This window comes from Copidosoma floridanum, unplaced genomic scaffold (genome assembly GCF_036245765.1).
Source record: "Copidosoma floridanum isolate Cflo_tuat_1 unplaced genomic scaffold, Cflo_Japanese_pri ptg000029l, whole genome shotgun sequence".
In the NCBI taxonomy this organism is placed as follows: Eukaryota; Metazoa; Arthropoda; class Insecta; order Hymenoptera; family Encyrtidae; genus Copidosoma; species Copidosoma floridanum.
The window spans coordinates 4,291,906-4,307,148 of record NW_028321906.1 but is presented as its reverse complement, the minus strand read 5'-3'; positions in this window follow the sequence as shown (position 1 = coordinate 4,307,148).

Genomic DNA, 15,243 nt, shown 5'->3' with positions numbered 1-15,243 from the left:
CCTAGATCCTTGAAGTTTTTGCTCACAACACTATTTTTAATAGCTTCGCGTTAACAACGTCATTTGTACAATAAGCTTGCTAGAAAATTAAATTTTTCTGATGGATTGCAAAATTTATTCAAAATCTTGATGTGATCTTATTATTTTCACTGTAGCTGGTGTCTTGAAAATTCAGATATCTTGATTGTATGTTAATCAAAGACTTTTTCAATAAGCCTTCATGGTTGAGTTAATAATTTATACAACTAAAATTTTTTTTTTTTTTCTTATTGTATTGAAGTCCAATATCTTTATACATATTGTAAAATAAAATAAAATAAAATATTGTCTAGTCAAAATATTTTCCACGTATTATAACCGTTGTGAGTAATGTTATTTTTGTTGTTAGTTAGTTGTTTTATTCTATATATAAACACAAATACTGATGTACCAGAATATGTTCCATTTTTACTATAATTCTATATATTTTTGAGAAAACTATTATTTTTCCAATAAAATAGTATAAAAATAAAATAAGATCCTACAAACAAAAATATTAAGATAAGAATTTTTAACTATAGTGTATATAATACAGGAATATTATCTTTTGTGATGGTAAATTGAATCAAAGGCTATGGGGAACGAATTGTGTGCTACTCTTTTTTCGGGAACAATGATATGGCTATTGTTAGCTAGTAAATTATGGATTGGGGTTTTTTTTTGTCAAGGGGCTAAAAATGATACCATTTTTCTTTCAAATCCGTGGATAGTGCTACTTACTCTTTGTTCAAATCTACATGGTGCCAGAAGCTTTATCCGAGGTAGTGATACGATTGCTAGTGACTTTTCTCCAAAGGAGCTACTCAATTCTGATGTCTGAAAATGTATGCGGCGTTTTCGAAAATATGATAAAAACTTACCTGTATAACTGTGTATGCATATAGTAGTGTGTCGTCAAGTATATGTAGACCAATTCAGTACAATTAGGATAGCCTAAATACAGAATGAGCTACGCAGTTTTAAAAAATGAAAATTTATTTTTTCATAGTAAGTTGAAATCAAAATTACGAAGCTGCTGACCATGGATGTGAAAATTAGATAGTACCCAAAAATTATAATAAAATTGTTGCTGAATAGTTTGATTTCATATTAAAAAATGAAAACTATACGTTTTTATTTTCATAAGAAGTTTAATGACCCTACTGTGTTAAAGAGTTTTAATAGTTAGAAGGAGAAAAGAGAATTGCGAGAGCTTCGATAAAATTATTTTCATTTTACAGAATGTACATACATTTTATGAAACTTGTTATGTTGTAAATGTTTACAAATCTATTAGAATTTATTCAATTTGTATATTGTATATAATCAAGAAACTGTGAAAATCTTGAATTGCTGCGAATATTTACGTTTGTATAATCGTATCTACAGCATTCGTTAGGCCACAGCGTAATTTTGTACAAAAAATTCGTAAAATTTCATCACATGTAGTGATTTTAGTAATTTTTGGACTCTTCATATGACATTCAACTTCTCGTGCCTGTACATAGTCTGCAAAAGGATTATTTCAGCATGAGGACATGCATTTTGCCCACTAGTGCAAGAAATTAATACTTCTTACACAGCAGTTCCCGCACAGATGTAAAAAAAATGCGAAAGTCCCTCCAGCAGTTGTAAACTCATTGATGTAAAATTGGTAGCTAATATTGTCCGATTGAAATGTTTTCAATCACTAAGGTTTGTTGAAACTCCGAATATTTAACGATTTGTAACATCATCGAACGGGAATGCAATTATGCTGTGCATAATACTTAAAACTCGATGTATTCAGACATGTAATTGGTAAACTACTCTCGAATCTTTTCACTAAAACGCATTGAAAGCCTTTACTGAAATGCCAAGGTACATTCAAATGCTCTAAAGTATTATAAAATTATAAAATCATCAACTTGTACAAGCTATTAATACATGTTAAACTTTAATAAAAAATTAACCATCGTTATTTGCAGTGTGTTCTAAATTGTTAAGAAACAAGGTAACTCCCAATAATGGAAACACAGTTTACAACGTAGTTTAACACGTATTTTAATCAAAACAAGAACATTTCATGAACATTTATAAGTTTAATGACTGCTTAGGTTTAGCAAAACTTATATATGTAAAACTTTGAAACACAATATTAAAATATGTTAAGTGAAAATAGCAAATAAAATAAAAAAGCGGATGTAAGACTTGCAAGATTGTTTAGTAATGTAATGTCTGACTAAGTACATTTTTTTTCTCTCAAAAAACAATTTTTTATATACGTATAGTAACATCTTGATGATACAAAGTTTTTATTACTGAACTGACTTATTATTATATTTCACTGAAAAGTGATATCAAGGATATTTTTTATCTTTTATCTTGTACGCTAATGTGAGAAGAAAAAACGTTGTTTTATTATTTACTGCGACAGCTGTTGCAGCTCAAACAGTCTTTCTATACGCTCTTATCGTTATCTACATGATTGCGTTCAGACAGCACTCAAATGTGTTCACGTATTTTTTGCTACGCTCGCCCAGGTATACGTATTATAAAATACGCAGTTATTAGTAGGTCACACAATTCACTAAAATTCTTGTTTATAACAATACTTCACTTTTTGCTTGTTGCTTTGGAACGTTGTATCTTTTGTTGGGCTCAAGGGGCACTTGACAATTATATTCTGAATTGCTTGATCATAAGTCAAGTAACAGTTTTTCAATTTTGAAATTTTTGCAAAAGATTGACTGATATTATGCAAGTGATCAGAGATTGTTGTTTTTCGGGTCATGTGTAGCCACAGAATCCTTACATTCATACTTATTGATGAGGCTCTTGATACGATTATCCCTTGAACGAGGTTTTGTGATTGGATGATCTACATTGGGCTCAGAATTTTTTTTCCGGTGTTCCTGTTTATCTGCCCGTCTATCTGCTGTTTCCTTCAAAATGCTGCTCCTTTTAATGGAGTTCTGGATGCACTCTTCAATAGTACTCATCAAGGAGTTATAATAAGGCTCTTTATTTACATCACCATATTTCTGATCCTCGATTTGGTTAAACTCTGATTCTTTGGCTTGCTCGTTCGATGCCATCGGTAAGCAGTTGTTTTATTTTGAGAGATGATTAATGAAATACAACTATGGAATATTTCCAGTTAAATTTTAAACTATGAGTCTTACAGTATTGTTCAGTGCAGGGAACTGAACAAAAAATTCATACGATGTCTTTTGGAAAGAAACGGGCAAAGTAGGTATCAAGTGGGGAGTAGGGAGCCAAGAAGAGAGGGGGAAAAAGAAATAGAGACAACATTTCTATTTGCCAACAGCTATAAAATATGAATGGCCGTGTGCGTATGTGTACATTCGACCTCATTTTCGATTGTAAGCTTTTTTTGAAAATCAAGCTCTCTGATTCAACAAAGTTCATTCTTTTTTTTCTGAAAAATAAATTAAAAATGTAGTTCGTCCATAACATACCTATGTCAGATAAGCTGTAGAAAGAGGAATTGGTAATTCATGTGCAATAGGACCATATCTCGGTCTTTACCTCATATTATTTTTAATTATGAACATAGTGGTGAGCTTTATTCTGCTCCAAGCTACCAGAATAGGTGAATAAGTAATTTACATACACCTATCTAGAAATAATTAAATGTCGTCTATTTGTAACAAACGGCTAATAAACCGTGATACTAAGAAATTTCTTCCCTTATGTGTACATCAAATTTCATACGACGTACGTATCCCCTTAATTATACAAACAAGTGTGTGACCAAAGGTAGTCCATTTTTTCACTTCATCGCAAAACAAGTTAATGTATATAATTTTCGAAAAATGTTTATTGTAGGCTTTCAAAAGATTCGATGAAACTTCTTTTCAGGAGTAAACCATAGTACGGGAGATAATAGGCTCAGTACCTCAGATGATTCCACTGATGTAGTCTAAAGATGCAATAAAATAATTATGTTGCGGGTATCTCTTTGCAGTTCCTCTATACCAATTGATGCCACAGACTTTTTACGCTCTCTGGAGAATAGCTGGTGATACCCTTATCGATATTGATATACATTGGAGTCAAAATCTTGTCTACCTTTGAATTTTCGTAGTAGCAGATCACGCAATTATTATAAAACTAGAGTTAGAAATTGAAATTTGACTGACGCGTAGTCTCGTGTCATTTAAATCATTGACATTTTCAACTAATACATTTTATTTCTACTGGCCAGAAGTGAATTATGGTTAAAGAGATTAATCACACGTATAGATTTTTGTGATAGATACCGTTGAAACTTTGAACGTATATTCCATGTACTATAAAAATATCCTACACAAAATGTCAGATCGTTTCGCTTTACTGATTTTATATACTTAATTTTTATAAAATTTTAAATCAACTTGTAATTTTATGAACGGATTACGTGAAGTGGCATTTATAAGGAAATGATCTAAAAAAATTTCCCAATTTTTTTATATGATAAAATACTGTTCGATAAATATGATATTGAATTTTCAAACGGATTTACAAGTTTGTTTTGCAATGAAATAAAAAAGAAGGGATTAAGTCCTCATCTCTCGGAACTTTTTCTACACTAACAATGATGAACGTCCTTAAACTATTTGAACTGTCTATTAACAACGTAACGTTTGTATACCATTTTACAAATGTTTTAAAACTATATGGATTTTCAGTTTTTTTTAATCATACATAACAATCTTTTATTACACTTTTTGAACGCAAATAATAATTTGAATTATTACATAGTGTATTACATGTATATTAGATGTGTATAAAAAGTATTCATTAAAGAAAAAAAAAAAAAAAAAACCAATAATAGCTGTGAAACGATGTACAAAAATATAAGTTTTTATTTAAAGAGAAAAAAATGGATGGAAAATAAAATTCTTAAAATTTGTAGCGTTTGAAAATGTTGTTTGTAAATTCAGACAAGTAGTCATTAAACATACATGACTGACCAACAAAGGTCGAGTAGAGACAAAAACTTAATATCATGCAGAGTAACGTCCAAGTGCTATTTACTTCTAACAAACATCAACATCTCATAAAAATTTTTTTGAGTTTTATGTTTGTTTTTTCTAAATGTTCGCAGAAATACAAAAAAATTCACTTGTTACGTGAAAATTTCTGCCATCTTTACTTATGGGTTCTTAAATAAATATGAATGATACATACTTCTAAATATAATATGAGTTAAAAAATCAATTTCTGAGGTCAAGAGAACCATAGCATCAACTCAATTATCTTTAATATGCTCTAGAAATACAATAAACATTTTGATATTGATTTTTCTAACAGTATAAGTCACCTTCAAATAAATAATTAATTTAAAAAATATTACAACGTTATTTTTTTTCCTGTTATTAATTTTACGTAGAAGTGTTTTAGAAGAAGGCATCGTATTTTTGACCTTATCAATTTTTCAATGCCAAACATTAGGACTGTATTACATATTCTTAACATACGTTAAATTGACTATTTCATTGATTATTCATAAGTAGACCAAAACTATGAGGATATTTGTATTAACATATCTTGATCAACACAATTAAACTACTCAATAAAATTTTCCTGGCATTAAAAGAAAAATAAAACCCTACCTGAAATTTAGTTTAAAAAATGTATATTAGTATGGATGGTGATGAAGCAATTTGGCACTAGAAATTTAAAAATGTCATTAACCATTGAAGGGGCATTATCGGCATTAGTAGTACAACTACAAATAGAAGTTGTATTTTCAATTTTATCAATTAGTCTCATCCATTAAATTACATAATATGGAAAGAGTAAGAATGTTGCACATATATTTAAAGTCCCCTTCAGTTTATTGTTAATTTCAGACTATTCTTTTATCCACTGTATTAAATTTGCCGTCATAAATTTCTGAAATATGATATCAGATTCAAAATTTTTATTGATTGGTATTGGAGATATTTCAGTTTTTTTCAAATTTTGTGTTTATGTGTTGCAGGGCTTTAAAATACTCGAAACGCTTTTAGATATACGATAAGCATTTCGCAAGGGTCTTTTTTTCGGTTTTTTAAATATTACAAACCAGTAGACAGTGGGTGTTTGGGTATCTAAGTATGAAATTTTACTTCTATGGCATTTTATAGCAGACAATATATATATATATATATATATATATATATATATTATAAACATAACTTCTATGAAACGATATTGTTTACAAAGGTGGTGCAATTCTCGTTGGAATAAGTACGTTGTAGAATATGTACGTTAATTGGGTGTCGTTTCGGTAAATATTTCTATATTTACTAAATAAACAATTATAAAGAATGTATTACATAAATAAGAAGTGGTAATAATTTATTTATAATATCTTGTATAAATAAATTAACAACGAAAAAAGATGAAAACTTTAAAAAATTTTTGAAAAAAAAATGAATCAACCATTATTAATTTAAAAAAATGCCCAATTATGAAAAAACATTTATTAATAGAATAGTTATTACTAATAAAAAGGTTTGTAAAAATTAAAAAAAAATTATTTAATTCAATAAATAATTTAGTAACGAACATAATATATAATTTAACAAATTTAATTCACGGAAAGTAAATAAATATTCACTTCCGTTACATGTTTTTTTAAAGTCACGAATCTGAAATCGTTTGGTTTAGTCTGTAGTGTAGAATGTGCCTATAGAAGCATAACTTTAAAAAACTTAATACCTGATCTTCATAAAATTTGGTACATATGTTACGGATTCTAAAAACCATATTCTTTTAAAACTTTTCGTTCCAATATTCAGCAGACCGCGAGTTATGAATTTTCAAAAATACAATTTATTTAAGAACCACTGAACGAGGCTCAAAAAACTGCTTGATATGTTTTTTAATGCGTTTTTTTTTTTTATTTTTACGTATATTTTTCGTATCTTATCATTTTTTTTGCGCAAAATACAAAAAATCGATTTCTACCATTTTTTGCGATTTTTTTACCACTTGCCTGACCTCGGTTTGGATTTCACAGTGAAGATGTTGCTTTTGAGGCTATTATGTTCCAAAAAGAAATTTTTGAACCCAAATTATTAATTTTACTTTTAAAAAATCCAATTTTATCTGACTAAAACGAAACTTTAGAGTGACGTGGGCAATTGTTGATACTTGTGAGTATAGGTATTTAATAACTATAAATAATATTGTACAGCATTACGACTTTCTGGCACTAAATTTATTATTTCATAATTGAGACAAAAGAATCAATTTGAAATGGGAACAAAACAAACTTATATTTTAGTTAAATGACACAATTTCTAATCTGCTTTTAACTTTTTTTTTCATAGTCTGGTATGTTATCCTTGAGATTAGAATAAAATGCAAAAAGTGTTGACTGAACCGTAAAACTTCCAGAAACTTGCATTACATAAACTTTCTGGCATAGTGCTGAGACGATAAATTTAATTATTAATGGATCGTAGAGAAGTATTGAAAGACCACACCAGTTTTGATATCTGGAAGAAAAAATACATCCATGTATAGTGAAAACTGTACTTTTTCTGAAGTTTGTAGTTGTATATAGTGCATTAAAATAAAGATTTGAAGTTTTATTTTTTCTTTGTGCTATAATATACATTGTTGTTTATCGTGATTGTCTGGAAAGATAGATACTGATAATTTTAAATCATACATCAATGAAAACCAATATTTCTCGCGGTTTTCATAAACCGGTCAACCAGCTATTGATATCACTGGCGCAATTTCTATACATACGATTGATCGTCAGCAGCATATAACATAGCCTCATGACAATGATAAATACACACATACATAGTCGTAAGGACACAATTCTTTTTTTCCTTACGTAACCTTTCTACAGCCACTTATTACAAGTCACGTACCTACATATATTTAAATGTATCTTGGAAGATCGTCATTTGTTTAAAACCTCCGCAGCCCCTTCCCAACCCCACCGCAATGATCTATATTGATTCTATCGTTCTCTCCCTGTTTTCAAACAAATTTTTTATTTTTTATTATATAGACCCCCAACAGCTTCTTCACAGATGAAAAGAAGCCCCCACGATTTTATTTGTTAATTACCTCCATTTTCTTATTGTTATAAAAATTTTTCTTAGATAATTTGAATTCTATTATTAGATTTTAAACACAATAATTTATGTATACGAGTAATTTAGGTTATTAGGTATTGGATTATTTAACCTCACCTGTCTACCCATCATCTTTTTTTGTGTAATTCTGTTTTCATTCATATTAACTAAAGTGTCATTTTAATAACTCAATAAAGATTTATCATTTTAATAACTGTAAAAGAAGATGCTATTTAACTCTAGAGCAAATCGGTAATGAAAATGTCGTGCTTCATGAAGGTGTTTAGTGGATATTGAGTGCGTTTCTCAGTTTTTGAGCTAAGTTGGTGGTTGGTATCATCTATTTAATACATAAGTATACATAAGCTACATTTGTATCAAAACATGGCCATGTTGCGTTGGCAAGGGAGCCTGTACATAGATAAAATAAATGTAGGCCACAGAATTTATTCAATGACTCGAAATCGCACTCGTGATCCACTAAATACCTTTATGATGCACGACATTTTCAGAATCTGTTTGTTCTCAACATAAACTGTATCTTTTTCTATAATTTTAAATTAAATTAAGAGAGCAGTGCAGCAGAGCATGTTAATAGTTACTGTTGTATCAAACGTGTATGTTTGAAAATGTATTTATTTATTTCAAACTATCACTTTCACTCATACGAGTTTGCTCTATCTTGCGAACACAATACACTTTTTTAGCATAATTCAAAATATTTTAAATTCAATACCAATTCATTTAGTTGACGTATACAATAACTCTACATCAAAATTAGCAAAGGTGTAATCTACTGCAGTTCTGCACTATACGGTACGGCTTTATTTTACGTATATATTGAGCCACATGATGGCTCTGTCGGTAGCGTGTCTGCCTACAGATCTTGCAAGGCCGGGGTTCAAATCCCACTCTGGACAAAAATTTCATCAATGAATGAGGTTTTTTTCTGGATGGGATTTGTACTTCAATAAACCTACCGATCTATCTACCGTTTCCCCCTACTGTTATTAAACCCAACGTATGGCTAAATACACTTTATAGTGTCAAAATAGCCATGTCTGAGCCCTTAAGGGGCGATGATGAATATAAAAAAAAAAAAAAAAAACGTATATATTGGGATTATGCCTCTACCACGTGACCTCAGTATATATATGACTAATATAAATGCGAAATAACACAGGTCTTATGGGAGGAATCTTGTTTTTATTTTTTTTTCGCACTTAAAAAGATATTGAGCTTTAAAAGGTTGTTAATTCCATGTTACTGACATTATGAGAGTTACGTAGTTATTTTTTTCCTTTGGTGAATTCGTTCATGAAGGTTGAAAAAGCGTTTCGAACGTATACGGAGTGCCGTTTAACCCTACTTTGAGCTGTTTGTTTCAGCTGTTGCTGCTGCTGCGCTACTGCTGATGATGCTCAGAGGTAAACAAACAGCTCAAAGTAGGGTTAAACGGCACTCCGTATACGTTCAAAACGCTGTTTCAACTTTCATGAACGAATTCACCAAAGGAAAAAAATAACTACGTAACTCTCATAATGTCAGTAACATGGAATTAACAACCTTTTAAAGCTCAATATCTTTTTAAGTGCGAAAAAAAAATAAAAACAAGATTCCTCCCATAAGACCTGTGTTATTTCGCATCTATATTAGTCATATATATACTGAGGTCACGTGGTAGAGTCATAATCCCAATTATACGGTAGAAGTGTGTGCAGGTTGGTAAGCGTAAAAGTCAATCACGAAGCTTAGCCAAACAAACAAACATATAAGAGGTTATACACAATGCATTTTCTCTGTGCACCTTCAGACATGACAGGCCAGAGTAGCAGTTTCACAATACATTCGTACATTTCTACAATACCTTGCAGGGCTGAAGAACGCAAAATGTTGAAAAAAGTCGATTTGTATATGTTTTTAGAGTAAAATCAATTAATAATCCATATACTTGCCTGTGCGTAGGTCTCAAAATTCAAGGGACAAAATCCTCCAGCAGTTAAGATGCACGGCTTCATGCATCTGAACCTCATGATTTTCAGTAATGTTTTTGATCTTTCGGATAACTTGTACCATTCACCCATGTAACTGTAAAAAAATGACTCACATGAACTATTGTTAAAACCATATTAGATATATGTAATGTAATATCTGTAGTTAGTTTATACGAAATACATATATGTGTATGTGAGTAAGCTTGGTCAAGAACACTGTTGGTATATGCTCTGAGTCGTACAAGCGTCCTTAGAAGGGTATCGATCGTCAATATAAACAGACGTGCTAGACGTGCTCTGATGCGGTATTTCGTATTCAATTGTTACGGTACAATCCTTTGTATTATTTCATTTAACTTTCAATAAACTCTGGTCAATGCATTTATTAATTTTGTTTAAACCTTACTCTCTATAATATAAATACATTACATGTAACATAGAATTTCAAAGTAGGGGAACATTGGGTCGAATGGGCATAGTGGGTGAGATAGGTTTTCGAATTTTTAAAGAAATACGTAACATTACAAATAGATTTCTTTTGATTATGCATCTGTGATATATTTATAGATTGATTTATAGATGATGATTAATCGATATTATTTGTAAGGCGCAGCTATCGTCTTAAGCATTGATTAACAATTATTACGTTAAATGAAAGGATATCTTTCATTCCTCAGCAAGTTCTGAATACGTTCACAGATCAATCATTCATTTTGGTTGAGAACAGGTATATATACTGCAACAACAGCTATACTACTGAATATTACAACTGAATACTCGATAAGTATACAAATGTACGGACTCGCCGGTCCCCCTAATGGATACAAGCATGTAGAATAATAAAAATATTAGGCATTAAAAAAAAATTTATGCCAAAACGTGACTGAAAAAGAAAAAAAGGCAATATAAAACGAAAAAAATTGAAATAAAACCATACAAAGATTAAAGTAATAAAAAAAAGTGAAATAAAAAAAGTATTAATAAAAGGTAAAATAAGACCAAAAAAAAATCTTTAGATATTTATCAACCGGATTTGAATTCATGGAGTCTTTAATACTTCTGATTATATAATAAATTTACTACTACGCTATCAAAACTTTTAAGTATTGTTAATATCTAAAATTATAGAGGTATGGTTTTAAGTAATGAAAAATGTATTTACGTTGATATAAATAAGTCGTTGCTTTCGTCCATTAGTAGTTGTCCAGGCCAGTTAAGCATGAATAATATGATGGCTATGATCACTTCAAACATGCTTAACCTTACTGTATCCATAAGTATTTCTTGTTCCATTATCTATAACAATGTAGAATTTCATAGTTATTTCTCGTTACGTTATTTTCTGTAACCAAGTTCAAGGATATTCAATTATAGTGCCTTATTTGTCAAGCATATGTTGCACATAAAAAGTGATTGTAGTTCTTTTTTTCATCAATGGTATAAAACTAGTACAACAAGCAGCTCAATTTATGTAACAATTGAATTTTTGCATCTAAAGTTCGACTGATACGATTTTTACAAGCGAAATTTTCAAATTTATTTAGATGTGTATTAGATAAATATTAAACCATTACATTAGCTTCCGAGTTTTTTTTGTAGAGTTACAATAATTATTAATCAGACCTCAAAACACGCCTTTTGGATATAAATGTTTATTTCAAAAATGTATAATAACCAGACAGTAGACAACTTCTCTTGAACACACATAAATCAACAACATATTAAGCTGCAGCAAAAGAACTGACTTTTTTTTATTATAAAATATTTTCTCAAGTTTCCAGAGCATAAAACAAGTCCTTAGTAAATGCATGAAAATAAAAAACTTGTACTTTTTTAGTCATACAACTTCTAAACAGACAATTTTGTGGTAAAATATGACTTTTATGCTGTAATCAGCAAAAACCAATTTAATAGATTGAAACATCTATTGCCTTAGAGACTGTGTAAATTATCATTCGAATAAAAGTATTAGTAATACAAAGATATATTTTGCACTACAAGTGCAAGTACGTTGTGTTATTCTTTAAACGGTCAAAAATATGTTTATAACTCGCTATAAATAAATTTACCACGCTTCACGTAAATAATGATAGGTATAGCATTTTTATTTGCTTGAACATGATTAAGCTTGTGAAGAGATTATTGTGAATCTGACGACTATTCCAAAAGAGAGTTTGAAAAAAAATAATTTATTGCTCTGAAGCAACATCAAGTCACGTGGAAGCGCGACAATGTAATTCCGTAATACTAGACCATTAAACTTTTCAATTTTTTTACGTACAGGATCTTGTCAATTCTCGACTATTTCATAAAAATATTAGTGAAATCTAAATCTTGACTTACTATAATTGGTCCAACGCTGAGCAACACGAATAAAATGAAGAGACACATGCCAAACAACCCATTGAATGAATCTTCTATTGTATCCACAAGACTATGAATATGTTAAAAAAACATTTGATTTTGTTACTTGATTTAAGTAATCAAGCATTAGCTACGAAAAACTAAATTGTTTAAACCAATAAATCTTACTCTCATGTTAAGAGAAATATGACATACTCCAGAAGGCTGGTATATGAGGTCTCAAGGTAGAGGTGATTTCACAGAATAAACAAGTCACGATAAAGGAAATTCGTAAAAATTAAAGTTAAATCGTAACTTTGGTTATTATAAAAGATAGGAATGTCTCTAACAGAGATAACAAAATATGTTACATTCAAGTGTACGTCACTAACTGTGCTGTTGTTTACGCCTAGTCATGATTATCACTGTTTGTGTGATTGTGTGCTAATCAGTAACTTTCCAAATCGTACTTACTCAATATTATCTTCTTACATCATCATATGAGACGTCTAATTTGCTTATGTCCCTTGTATTGATAATAAATCAAATACTAGTTTAAATTACGATTTCAGTAGCAATCAGTTGCTAGACTTCATTTACTTTTCTACTGGAGTATATCAAAGCATATGAAAGTCATTACTAATAAATTATAGAAGCACTAAGGGGAAAAAAAATTTCTATAATTTTTATCGTGACATTTTCTACAAGAGTTACCATACTGCATAGTAATCGTATAGGATAAAGCAACATCGCGGGACTTTTTTCTTAACTTGGTCCTTATTACCATGATGCACAGTAATAATCGTTGGGTACACAAGAAAATTTTCTCTCTCCGCTCTTATCTGATAGATTGGAGATCATATGAATAACTTGATTATACTCGGAAGTAAAATCACAAAATAATTTGACAAAAGTTTTATACGTTACTCATTGGGTCTTTGTAACAACAGTATTTATCGGATATTCGAAAACATGATTCATGCAAAAATAATTTTAACCTAAAAACATGCAACCTGCACATTCAGTCAAAGAAAGTATGTGATGAAATTCGAAATACTGTCCTTACTTACAACATTGTTTAATCAGGGCTCAAAAATACACACGTGCATTAATTTTTCCGTTATATTATAAAACAACAAAACTTTTATGAGCTATTTAGCTTGAGATATATACAGGAGTCTGTATATTTTGCAAAGAAGCTCCCAAAATATTGAATATTTAGTTTTATACGCGTATTTTTGCAACCAGATTAAAAAATTATGTACGGAGAAAAGCGTAAGCTTAAAAAATTCATAATAGATTTTCATTGATTGAATGTGCGTGTTGCGTGTTTTTAGGTCAAAATTATTTTTTTACAAATAATAACGTTTTAGATCATTAGATAAATTCTGTTACTTCGTAGACAGAATAAAGAACGTGTAATAACCGTGACCTATTGCAACAGTATTACAGGTGAGAGCAGTTAGCATTATTATACTCCATTAATGTATCAATTTATTTTTGACATTTATAAATATTGAATGGTGTATGGCAGCATCATCTTGGTAGGTATAGACGAACTACGTCAACGTGTACTCGAGAAACTTTTATGCGTTAATTTCGGCACTTAATATGCTTACATGCTTGGATAAAAGACCCTTAGTTTTGAAACAAAAATACCAAATTTACGGCACCTAGATTTTTATTATATCGTAGAGTAATAGTTGTGGAAAATTACTTGTTTAGAGATTACAAACAATTTCAATTTCGAACTAAATGAGGTTAAAATATTTCACTGTATTCACAACGTGTACGTTTTCTATTTCTATTTTCATGACAGAGCTCTTACAAAAGACATTGAAACTCCGATACCTTTTCTTGCATGCTGTTATTGAGTTGGCATATGTTAGTATTTTTTATAAAACATTAACTAGTTAAAGAATTTGAAATAGATTTTACTTACGTGCATCTAAAAAATTGAGAAATTGTTGAAGACAAGTGGAATTCGTTAATAATGACGAAAATACTTCGTGACGGATACAACTTAAGCTCCTTACATGCAAGAAAACAATTTAAGTATTGGAGTTTTAGTCTCTCGCCGCGAAAGGGCTTTTATTTGTCAGTATTGATTTTTTGGTGGATGTGGGCACAGAGAATATTTTATGGAATCAGCTTGTTACGTTTTCAGACGAACCGGCATGATTTTTTGTTTCGTTAAGCTCGAACAGAACGGGTTACCTTTCGTTTGAGATTAGGACTTGGACTCGTAAGTCTCGTATACCTAGCTATCTGAGCTACAAGCTGATAACTAATTGTTTATAAAATGCTCTGCTTATCGCTACTTAATGCATACTCAACTTTACAGACTCCTGGTGTAATTCTATAGCGGAGATAATCATGTTGGTAACTTCCCTCTGTTTCTCTAAGAAATCTGTCGTAGCTTTTTGTATTCGGTACCTAAAAAAATTTGTCGTTTATTAGATGGATTAAGTTACTGAAAAAGAAAAAGATTTTTTTATATTCCATGGAAAAAATCTGAAATTCAACAAAACCTTAGATCACAGACAATTTATTAAAGAATGATCTTGAGCGACCCAATTCTTTGAATCAAAGAAATTTCTTTACCCTCATTCCGTTCAATATTTTCTTATGAGTAAAAAAATATAAGTTACTTGAAAATAATATTATACTAAATTTAAATTTTCTTTTCTTAATTACGAATTTCTCATTTAGTTGTACGAAATATTTTTTTGGATCGACTAAATTTGTTTCAATTAAAAGAAAATGTTTAATGGAATGAGGGTAAAGAAATTTTCTTTGATTCAAAAAATTGGGTC